The sequence below is a fragment of the Typopeltis vanoorti genome, chromosome 3 (assembly GCF_054136105.1).
Source record: "Typopeltis vanoorti isolate ZY-2024b chromosome 3, IOZ_Tvanoo_1.0, whole genome shotgun sequence".
Classification (NCBI taxonomy): domain Eukaryota; kingdom Metazoa; phylum Arthropoda; class Arachnida; order Uropygi; family Thelyphonidae; genus Typopeltis; species Typopeltis vanoorti.
The window spans coordinates 85352829-85365385 of record NC_143551.1 but is presented as its reverse complement, the minus strand read 5'-3'; positions in this window follow the sequence as shown (position 1 = coordinate 85365385).

The following is a 12557-nucleotide window of genomic DNA, read 5'->3' as shown; positions in this document are numbered from 1 at the left end:
CATTCAATATGCATGTAACAGTGGATAGGTTTGTATCGAAATTTTGTAGCTGGATTGTTGACTTATCTTTGTTTTGGTTTAAATCTTTGTAGTGACAAAATTTGACAAATTATTCAAAATTATTCAGAAACGCTTTTGATGATTATCTCCAATCATCTCCATCTTTTTCGTGAGGACAAAGCTTCAAAACGATATTACCGCTCTGATTTGATATTCATAAGAAACGTTTGCGTCTCTGCCAAAGATCTAAACACACACATAATGGGGAGACACGCATTTTTGAGAAATCCGTCTCAATCTTTGATAGATTGGATTCTAAATGATACAGACAAGGATACCGTAATTGAGATCATTTGTCTGTGTATTTCATTGAATGGATGAGCAACTATATTATATAGAATACAATAGGTAGAATAATATAAAAGTTAATATTAATATAGACATGTAAATGTGTTTAATACATGTATTGATGCCTGTTCAAAATGTTATATATGAATCATGAATTTTTTTTGTCTATATAAACACGATAAAAACCAAAATTGTCTCCAGAGCTACAGCGAACACATTAGCGAGACCCATGCGGCTCGCGAGACGGCATTTGATCCCCTTACAAACCAGTCTGATGATAATACATTAATGAACAACTTTAAAAATAACTTAATAGGGAGAATAATCTATACTTGTCATAAATTAATAAAATTCTGTGGATTTTTTTAACTCAAAAACTCTCTTGGACTGTCCATTCTAACTTATTATCGGCGATAGAGATTTATTGAGTTGGTCCACGAACAAATTTGAATGCGTGTTGTTTGCCTGTAAGCGAAGTAGGTTATGCATTGTTTAGTAATGCATCAATGATACTAACGTCCAAACCAATGGAAGTGGTACCATGGCACGAAGTATGTTTTTGGTAGTAAGTATCATTGGTGCATTGCGGAACATGTTTCGCCTACAGGCGGCTCAAAACAGACCACACGCGCTCTTTTTTGATGGGCCTTTGCAAGACGATTACGTGCATGTCATCGAGTCCAAGCTAAAGCAACATATGAACAAAGGGTCCTTCGACTTGTGTAGTTTTTCTGTACATGTAACCGCCAATCTAAGTGACACAGCAGGAACTTCGACTCATCGAACCAGCCTACATCTTTCCACTTCTTCAGGGTACAACTTGCAGTGGAGGTACATGACGTTCGGGTCTCTACAATCATATCCTTTTCGAACTCGGTGGTATTGTTATTGTTACATTTTTCACTGAATACAAGTTCATCACTCTGGTTTGCACAACATAACATCCAGTTATGAAGGCTTCATAATGATATGAATTGGGATGTTGCATTCCGGATAAGAGTAATCATACTTCGATGTTAAGACACTGCATGCGTATAGCAATATTTCTTTTCATCTTTACTGAAATCAGTGAACTGTTTGGGCGGTCTTAGGCGAAGTATTTTTGAAAGAACTGAGATCACTCAGCAACAGCTAAGTTGAACTAGATTCTTGCCAATATCTAATTGAAAACAAGTGCCTGAACAACTGGGAGAAAGGAAATTATTATTCAATCCTGCTTACAAACGAGTGCGGCGACATGTTAAAAAATAATGAAACTTCCAAAATACAGTGGCATATTGAAAAATGTCTTCCTTATCCAGCAAACAAACAAACAACAACAACAAAAAAAAACTGTAGGAATTTTGTAGCGAAGCTTCTTAACCATGAGGTTTGTACTGCTACTCAAACACAGGGAGCTTACGTAGCTCAGTAGGTGTTGACAACGTCTTTTAGTTGGAAAGACACCACTTTGAATCTCGTCTAGGACGCGAAAAATCTTTCAAGAAGGCTTTTGAAGTGAGATGCAGTTAGCCGGTGTTATACGGAGATCGGAGAGTTTTTTATTCCACACACACACAAAGACAAACCGACAAGAAGATTCAGCTAGCAGGTTAATTACTTGCCTCTTAGTTTAGCTGCTTCCTTCGTAATTTCAACGAAATCAAATCAAACCGAACCAAACCCATGACACAGAGCCCTTTATCATTATCAGTAAGCTATTAAAAGGATATAAACTGTTAGCCTCGATTCAACTCTATTTGAAAGTCTTGCCACATGCAGATCTAATAATATTCAGGTCATCAAAGAGATATATAGTTCTGACATGAGCTGGACACAGTGTACATATTCCTACCAACGGCAGTGTTTTCGAACAACTGGTTTGCGTAAGTTAACGAGTTTGTTGTTGTATATATATATATTTAAGGCATTTGACATTTTGGAGTTGCAGATTCCGAGTTTATTTTTATTCCTTTAGTATATCAAGCATCCAACGAACTTCAGTAAGCTCTAAGTCGCAGTGGAGGCTGTATTTTTGCAAATAAAACGCGAAAAGTTTTTTACTTCTCATGGCACTGAGCACATACAGAGATACCGTTCATATTAGAAAGATCATAATAAAATCTTAGAAAGATATATTTTAATATTAAAATATCAAATGAAATACTTCTAAGATCTCTGTTTTTGTACAAACTTCTCAAGATCTACCACTTTCTTCGTCCAAACACAATACCAACCCACAAGCGCAGTTTACTTACTCATTTATGAGCGATAATTCAAACAACTGCTGTGGTTTCTTGCCCAATTCATATTACGAACTGGTCCCATGTTTACTAATTCTAGAGAAGACCAAGTAACCGCTGAACAACTAAAATGGTCAACTTATGAATAACACGTGTAAAGTTATTCAGCTTAATGCTTAGTAAGCTGAATAACTTACTAAGATAACTTATTAAAAATGTCTGCCTAAATGATTTTTTTAGGCAGGCATTTAGTGATATCGCTACCAGCCTGAAAATTTATTTAGGCAGGAAAAGCATAAATTTTGAACAAAGAAATTGTTATGACAAAATATTGCAGCTTTATTTCCTAGTAAACGATAATGGATTGTCTTCTATAAGAATTGATTCTTAAAACAGACAGAAAAAAAAAAAAAAGGTTTGGTACTTGAACGAAAGGTAATCCTAGTTCATAATTAAAGTTCACTTATTCAGTAATAGTTTCTGTTAAAATAAAACTGCGGATTCACATTGCAGTCAACCACGGATCGAGGCATTAGCCATATAAAGAGGAGTAGTCAAGTCAGTATAATATTAATTTAGCATTCGGATGCACAGCACTCAAACTGGAGTTGTAAGAATATGGAGAAGAATTATGTATAATCTCAGTTTGCTATTGGATGCACATCGTTATAGAAGTCGCTCACAAAGAAATGGACGTGTGTGTGTGTGTGTGTGTGTGCGTGCGGATGGTGTACAAAACTCACCAAAAACAAGTCGCAAGTTTGTTTTGAACTGCGTATGGTAGAAGCAAGTATGAGGTAATATAGGTAATATATTTTTAAAGCCTTCGTCGCTCAGTGGTTTTCGACGATGTTCTTTCGTTGGAAAGACCTGGGTTCGAATCTCATCTAGTATGCAAAAAAAATCTTTTAAAGTGATGCAGAATTATTCGGTCTCATACGGAGATGGGAGAGTTTTTCGTCCTACAAGCAGACAAACCGTCCATCAGAACACAACGTAACTGACAGACAAAAATACATTAAAACCAATAGCTCTACGCTGATATATATATATATATATATATATATATATATATCAGTGGCGTCGCGTGCTCATTTCAGTCGGGTGTGCTGTCGTGGCTTATGCAACCCGCGCCTACAAAATCCACGTCGATTTGATTGTATGAATGCATTTTTAGCGATATATGAAAGTAGTGCATAGCACATCAGGACTCATGTTAATTGGTCCAATGCAATTAATTGTAGGATAACTTGGAATATTTTAATTTTCAATTAATTATAACCAAATCTACGTAGATTGGAAGCCAATGCGTTTGTTTTAAGATGTATTAGAAAATAATGATGAAGGAGAAAGCTATATTTGATAGATATATTTGTATTACTCAAAGGAGTAAATATAATAGTAAATTTGGAAGAGGAAGACAAGTATAACAACCCCCTCCCATTGTCAACACTGTTTCCCATTGCAAAAATGTTATGTTATTTATCGAAAATTATATATTAAAACTTGTCTGTATCGGTGTCCTGAACAGTCAGTTCATACACTTCACGTACGCAAAAGAGATGAAACTCAGAAAACAAAATCAGCAACTCATGACAAATGATAACATTCAATTGGAGTGGTTGACACAATAACCAATCACAGCCACTGATTTCTAGGTGCTACTGTCTTAGCGCACACCCTGCCTTGCCTTTGGGAGGTTTTAAACCACTGGGACGCTAAGAATTTGATTTGACCCGCTGTGTCATCTCTATGTCTTCAAAGGGCTCAAAGGTGTTCGAGTTTATGGCCGCACCCCCCCCGGAGTATTAACGCGAATTGTGATGTGATGGAATATTTACAGGTGGAAAAGTGTCCTTTTCATGGAGCATTAGTATATTGTGTTTAGTTTTAGGAATCACTCGAAGCTAGGAAACAATTAGGGGAGTCTTTAACAGGAATAAATGCAAAAATATAATATCGGTGACGTTACTAGGGTGTGCTAGGTGTGCACCGCACACCTAGCACACACTGAATATACGCCCCTGATCATCATCATCATCATTTCAGGCCAGGTGGCCTGCTCCGGTCTCTTTCCATCTTTTCCTTGGTCATCCCTGACTTCTCTATCCTCCAACGGAGTAATTTTTGGGTCATCTTGAGCTGTCTATTCTTTCGATATGTTTAATCCACTTCTTTTCGTATTCATACCCTCTGTTCAATACTGAGTCTATTTTTAGTTCTTTGCGTATTTTTATGCTTCCTTTATCCCAGAGAGTATAGCCTGTTGTCCTTCGTAGGAATTTCATTTATTTAGTTTCTATTCTTTTTTTCTTCAGCAGTTTTTATGGTCCATAATTCACACAGTAGAAAAGGGCTTGCAAAACTTTATAAACTCTTATTTTTGCATGTTTTTGAACTTGGTTAGGTTTGAAAATATCATTGATCATTGCTTATCTTTAGAAAGTTTGAAATTTTGATGTCATTGTAAGCTTGTTTTGTATATGACATAGCACATCCAAGGTATTTGAAGTAATTCATTTGTTCTAAAATTATGATCGAAAATATCATGATTTTACTTCGATCTGGAGATGGTTCTTTAAAAGCCATGATTTTTGTTTTGTCTGTTGATATTTGCATCCCAATTTTTTTTTGCACTTATGTTAAAGGAATAGATTGATTTTTGGAGTTCATCTTCACTTCTTGCTATATTTGATCATCTGCAAACAAAAGGGTATTAAGTAGAGTTCCACGATCCCATTTAAATGCGGGTTTTATATTTTCCTTCCATTCCTTTACTAATTAATCTATACAGAGATTAAATAACAGTGGTTACATTGAGCATCCTTAACAGACCGCCCCTTATATTGATTTCCATTCTGTAACTTTTTCATCGATTCTTACGACGAAAGAAGCTGATTTGCAATGTTTAGATTCTTGAGTATGGTCCAGTTTGTTCCTTAAGACTCTGTCAAAGGCTCTCTGATAGTCTACAAATGCTACGTGCGTTTCTATGTTGTAATCGTAATGTATTTTATTTCCATTAAGATTTTTAATGTAAAAGCTGGGTCAATGCACGAAGGTTCTTTTCGCAAGCCATTTTGTTCTCGCAAAGTTTATCTTCCACGATTTTAGTTTTGAAGTTAATATGCGTGCATATAACTTATAACCGTATTTAGAAGTTTTATTCTTCTGTTCTTTTCAGATATCAGATATATATAAAAAAATATATATAAAAATATAATATATATATATATATATATATATTTTTATATATATTTTTTATATATATTTTCAGATTTTTTATATATATATATATAAAAAATCTGAAAACTAAATATATATATCAGATATATATATATATATAAAAATATATATATATATATATATATATATATATTTTTATATATATTTTTTATATATATTTTATATATATTTTCAGATTTTTTATATATATATATATAAAAAATCTGAAAACTAAATATATATCAGATATATATATATAAAAAAAAGGTGTGAAGTGCAACTTCACACCTTTTTTATATATTCGGATGACAAGTGCCTTTTTCCAACTTTCTAGGATTTTTCCTTACTGCCAGATATTGTTAAATAATTTTAAAAGTCGTTTGATGAATAGGATGCCTGCATATTTTATAAGTTCTATATTTATTCTATCTTCTGCAAAGGATTTTTCTGATTTGCTTTACTGTATTGCGTATAGGATTTCTTGTAAGGTTATTTCTTACACTGTATAAGTATACAGTAGTAAGCATTATTTCAATTTTAGATTCGTTACTATCTTGCCATATGTTTTTGAAAGAATTGCAGACAGATTTTTCTCTTGGATTATTTCAAATTTCATTTTTCGTTTATCTCCTTCATCGAATAACAGAAATGATTTAAATTATTGGAAAATTCTTTTGTCTTGCCTTAAAACTTCGCAAACAAATGCTACTATCTAACCACACCATTTAGAGAAATATATCCAATAATTATAATTTAAAAAAAAAATGGCTGTTTTATTAAAATATTAAATATAAGCAGATTTATTTATATTTATATTTATTTAGCGTATGCAATCTACATGAGTTATAAAGGTACATAAGTCAAAATAAATATATAGAAAGTAAGTGACAAACAATTAGAATAAAACAAAGACACTTATACTTTCAACAAACAAAACACTTATAGGTTAAGATCAAATTGTCTGATCCAGTCTATAACAGGCGGTGTCGCCTCCAGGAAGTCGTTTCTTTGGCCCGTGTATGCACCGCCAAAATCAATCAATCCACCACATCTCAGTAGAGATGTGGTGGATTGATTGATTCGGGTGCCCCCAATCATATTCTGGTGAGGGAATTTTTCCCCACTTGTGCAGAGAGCTTGCACATCTTTCATGTCCGGTGCGAATCCTGTTCAGCGTTGTCCAAGTCTTTCGGCTCAGTTCCATACCCGGGATGTCGAGACGATGCCTATCAAACCAAAGTTTGGAGTCGAGTATTGATATTTATGCTCCATTGCTCTTTGGTGTTGTAGTTGGTCGTTCTCAGGTGTTTAGCTGCACAGAGAGGGGGTGGGGGCTGTCTTGATTTCAGTCTGTTGAGCTGTAGTATGTCATTGTGTATAGGCAATTCAGTATTTTCTGAATATTTTATCATATTCACGTAGTAGAACATCACGTCTTCGTAGGTTTCGTAGCATCATGTCTTCGTAGTAACATAACGTAGGTGGTGTTATGTTACTCAGCATCGGAAGCCAGTAAATAGGTTGTTTTATGGTTCCAGTGATAAGTCGCATTGTGGTGTTAAGCTGGCGGTCAATTAGTTTGGTAGGGCAGCTGTTGAGCCAAACAGCTATTGAGATGGAATGTTGACACTTCAGTTTTACTTTGGCTTGGTTGCAGTCTCCAGTTTTTAAGGTAGTTCTGCATAGCAGCAAGGTCATTTGTGACAGTTTCCTCCGTCCGTCTTAGTTCTCTATTTCTGGTGGCTAACGCTATGTCATCCGCATAGCATAAATAAGCAGAAGTTGCCGTTCATTGAAGGCCGATAGAATTCCAGCATCATGGTAACGACTGAGTGCGTGCGTGTGCATAAATGGCAAAAGGCAAAATATATTTCGGTTGTCATGTAAAATAGCAGTCGTTGTTCATCAAATATTTATTTTACAATTAAATAAAATCTAAGTTAAAAAATAAAAATAAGGCATTAACAACCTCTTTGATTGCTATGTTATAGTCCACTAGATGGGTTTACCGGCTGGTTTGTCTGTTTTGCTGGAATGGTTTCCGGAAGAACCCTCTGAGAGTGTTAAACACTTAGAAAAATGGTTCTTTTAATTCTACTTGACGTTATTTGACCCGCAGATCTTTCCGACCAAAGACTTTTTTTCCCCCCAACTGCATCGCAGGCTTTGTCGTGAAGGAAAAAGGAAGCTAGTCAAAAGGGAACGCCAGCTATCTGTTGACAGATTCACTTGTACGCCCTGATGGATAGGCCTCTTTAAAATAAAATAATAATAAAAAAGCAATAGAGCAAGAGATGAATTTTATTGTTCTCTTAGTCAAATTCTTCGGTCTTGTAGATTAAATGTTGTCTAAATACAATTGTGGGTGTTAACTGCTTTATTCAAATAAAAAAATAAATAAATAAAGATATTTCAAAGGCTATTTTGGCACACAGAAATCTCAAGCACCGCAAACAATGCTGTTGTTTTGACCAAGAGAGTCCTTGGTCTTGAGGCTTTCTTTTGAATTTTATGTAAATACTGCATTTGGGAGAAAAAAAGTAAGGGATAGAGGGAAAGGAAAACAATAATCGAGCCTTCTATTTCTCTATCTCTCTCTCACTAAGGAATTCTTCTTTACGTATCCGCTCTCTGAATTGCCCACACACGACTAATCTGTTACAGGTCTTGTGACCTTTCCTGTGTGGGTCAGATACGTAAAAGTAACCCACCAACTGCTCCTTCCCCAGGAATAATAAAACAACAACAACAAATTCTTAATGATGGTACTCCAAAACAAATCGCTTCGCTGTCGCCTCTCTGCAAGCCGTAAGTTGCAAAAACCCATACAAATACTTTTACCATTAAAGATCTTTTTCTATTTTAATTGGTATTAAAAACGAATGCCAACCTGCTTGGCCGAGTGTACACGGTCTCTATCAACCGGGCTATGGGTTTGAATCCCAGTGTGGCGTTGATGTACCGATGATTTTCATTAACTGGTGTGAAGCGACCACCTTGTTTATTCGAAGAGAAAAAAAAAGGTAGAATTTTAAAAAAAAAAATATTGTGTATTCTATAATGTAAAAATGTTTATTGTTTTGTTTTTATCTCTTGTTTTAAGTAAATATTCTTCGGAGTATGGCATTTCAATACACCCTCTGTCCAAAAAGATACCGAACTTTTCGAAACTAGTGGCGCCACTTGTTTTATCTTTTTGTTGTCGAAAGCGGCAACCTTCATTAGCGTTGTGTCAACTGTTTATGACATTTTTTTCATTGGACCTAGTTATTATAGTGCCAAGAGTGACAGTGTGTTTTGACGAACGATCGGTCGTCACGATATTCATGCCGTACGCGAAGAATTCTCTCTATCAATCGCTTCAAATGTTCGAGATAAAACTCACCATTGACCGTTTGGCCAGGCGGAACGAATTCTTTGTGGATAATGTCCTTGGAATCGTAGAAACAACTCAGCATTGTCTTTACTTTTGACTTCTCCGAGGATTTTTTTTTTTTTTTTTTCGATGCTCTTCTTCTGGTGGTCTCCACTCAGCACTCTGGCGCTTGGTTTCGGGCTCATTCAAAACACCACGTTTCGTCACCAGTAACGATCGTTTCAAGGACTCAAAGTTTGAGTCCTTACGAGCGGTTTTAATGAGGTCCTTGCAGTGTTGAATTCGATACATTTTTTGGTCGTCGGTCAACTTGTGGGGAACAAATCGCGAATTCAAATTACGAAGGCCTAAACTCTCGGTCAAAATGTTGTGCACAGTTGATTTTGGAATCCCCAATTCATCTGCAATCAATCTCACGGACGATTTCGGGTTTCCTTGGATGAAATCACGCACTTTTTTTAATGTTACCTTCGCTCAGCCCAATTTTTGGAAGGCCAGGCTTTTCGTCGTCCTCAAGCGTCTCACGATTACTTTGAAAGCGCTTAAACCACTCGTAAACTTGAGTACGGGATAAGGATTCATCACCGTATGCTTTTTGAAGCATTTGGTGCGTTTCGGTAAAACTTTTAACACAAAAGTCAATCGCAACTCTCTGTTTGAAACTCATTTTCAGACCGTTCGTCAAAACACGCTGGCACTCTTGGCACTATGACTCGGCTTCTAATGAAACAAATGTCATAAACAGTTGACACAACGCTAATGAAGGTTGCCGCTCTCGACAACAAAAAGATACAACAGGTGGCGTCACTATTTTAGAAAAGTTCGGTTTCTTTTTGCACAGAGGGTGTATATTAAACATGTAAATAGCATTTACATTCACTTTTGCACATATTGGAAAAAATTCCTATTTTTTCCTGTTTTTTGTGGATGAGGCCTGAGTGTGATTAAAAACATATTTCACATATGCGTATGAAAAAAAAAGGTTCTTTATTTTCACACACACACACACACACACACACACACACACACACACACACACACACACACACACACACACACACACACACACACACACACACACACACACACACACACACAGAGAGAGAGAGAGGCTTTATTGCACTGTTGTCCAATAGTGCACAACAGTGCGATAACGAAATATCTTCTTTAAGTGTTCACAATGGGATTATGCGCTGGAAGGTCTAACCTTTGATATCCTGTTTCTTCAAACTATGTCACAACATCCTTGCAATGTGATATCCTTTATTATTATGGTGATATTTAGTTGCATCGTTTCCACAGAACTGGCACAGTATAATTAACCCTAACATTGTCTAGAAAGTCCATATAAACGTCTTGTGTTCAGTTTTAAGAGAAGTGGAGGTGAGAGGGATTTCTTATTCCAACTGGAAGCATCCCCGCACCATAATAGTATCGACATTCCAATTTGACAAGTGTGGCCGCGATGGCGAACATCATTTTCCGTCTGGTAAAGAAGTATTTTGTTTGTCCTCTAGAGTCTAGAGGACAAACATCTAGAGTACGGTTTCAGAATTATGTAAAAAATAAAAAAATTAATAAATTTATTAATAAAATTATAAAAAAAAAGTCTTAGTCCCACCATGGTAGTAATGTACCTTAGGGTTATAACCTTTCGTGTGGGAGAGTTACATAAAAAAAAATTCTTCGAAAAAAAAAAAAAGGGAGGAAGGACTATTTTATGGAGCGCAAGTAAACCGTAGTTTTTCTCCTTCATAATTTAATTAAGTACATCATAAATTTTTTGAAACAAACAACGTTTCAAGGAATGCAAAAAAGAAAATGCCAAGAATAAATAAAACTTCATCACGCTCTGGTTTTTCTCTCAGTGTTTACTGCATGAAACGTAAAAATGCTACTTTAGCGCCATCTAGTGCATCTTTAGCTTACTTTGATAACTAATAAAATTGCCATTATTATACAGAATCGAATTAAAGTGGCGATATATTTTAATCGAAAGTTTTCACAGAAATATATATGTATTGATTCATATAAATATGAACAAATAAAAATAAATAAATAATGTTATTAAATCTAGATTATAGAAATAGCATTTGATATAAAATTATAATGAAATTAAATACGATTGAAACTCAAAATGCGGCAATGGAATTTGAAGCCGATTCTAAATTTGAGGCCACTTGGATCGAAAGTTTTTTTCTAGTAATAACCACAATAATAGGTTTAAAATTGAGCTTGATTTCACTTTTATAAAGGAATGTTTGAATCTCAAATGAATTGTTATCATTATTATACAGCACTTCCATGGACTCACAGGGAACTGGGCAAAAACTCCACAACACTAATTTACCTCGTGTGGTCACTCCCACTACGCTATCTGACTTTAAAAGTTATATTTCCAGAATTAGGGAAACAGAAATGTAATTTAACCATAACAAGTTTGAAATGATTACAAATAGTATTACAAAGGAGCTCCGTCTACTCCTTTTGAACAATAAAAGTCGTTAGATATTATAATTTTATTTATTTATAAATGTTACTCTGCTTCTATCTACCTTAAATACAATGAACTGTCCGTATTTTTAAAAGTGCATATATTTCATTTAACAATTATTACACTAGATGGCAGCACACGCCAATGAATATTTCATAACAGTTGGCGGCATTATAACTTGAGAAAAAAGCACTTTAAAAAAAAAAAAATAAAATAAAATAAAATAAAATATATATATATATAGAGAGAGAGAGAGAGAAATTCGAATTTTTAATACCTCAAATCAACACACACACACACATAAAGATAATACGAATAAATATTAATTAGGATAAAATTATCGTCTCTTATCTAACACGCTGAAGAAATGGCCTGAAGATTGGTGGATGAGAGAAGGGGACCCTGCCGACCCATTTCTAAAATAAAGAGTTAGAAATGAAAGAAGTGCCAACTACTTTAGAGAATAAAAATGCGTTAACGCATTTTCATTCTATAAAGTAGAGAGAGAATGAAAATGCGTTAACGGATTATTTCTTTTCTTATTAATATTTTATTCATGTAAGTAAACACTTAATGAAACAACTACAAAATGAAGAAACAAACTAATAAATGTTTCGAAATCGTCCTTTCAATCTTCCTCGAAAACTGAACGATGGATCGGTTGCTGAGAACTCCTGAGGTTACAAAGTGTATGCAGAAGAATCTTTGAATGACTAATAGAAAGTGGAACAGAATACTCAGAAATGGAGATCGTTGACTTGCTAAAGCTTTCTCTTTTTCAAGATTAATGAAGAAGTTCCTGTATTATATTTATACTTAGAAAGAAAGAATCTTTTCTCCAAGGAGAAAAATCGACTTCTTTGATTGGAGATACAAAGAAGTCATGGTCGTT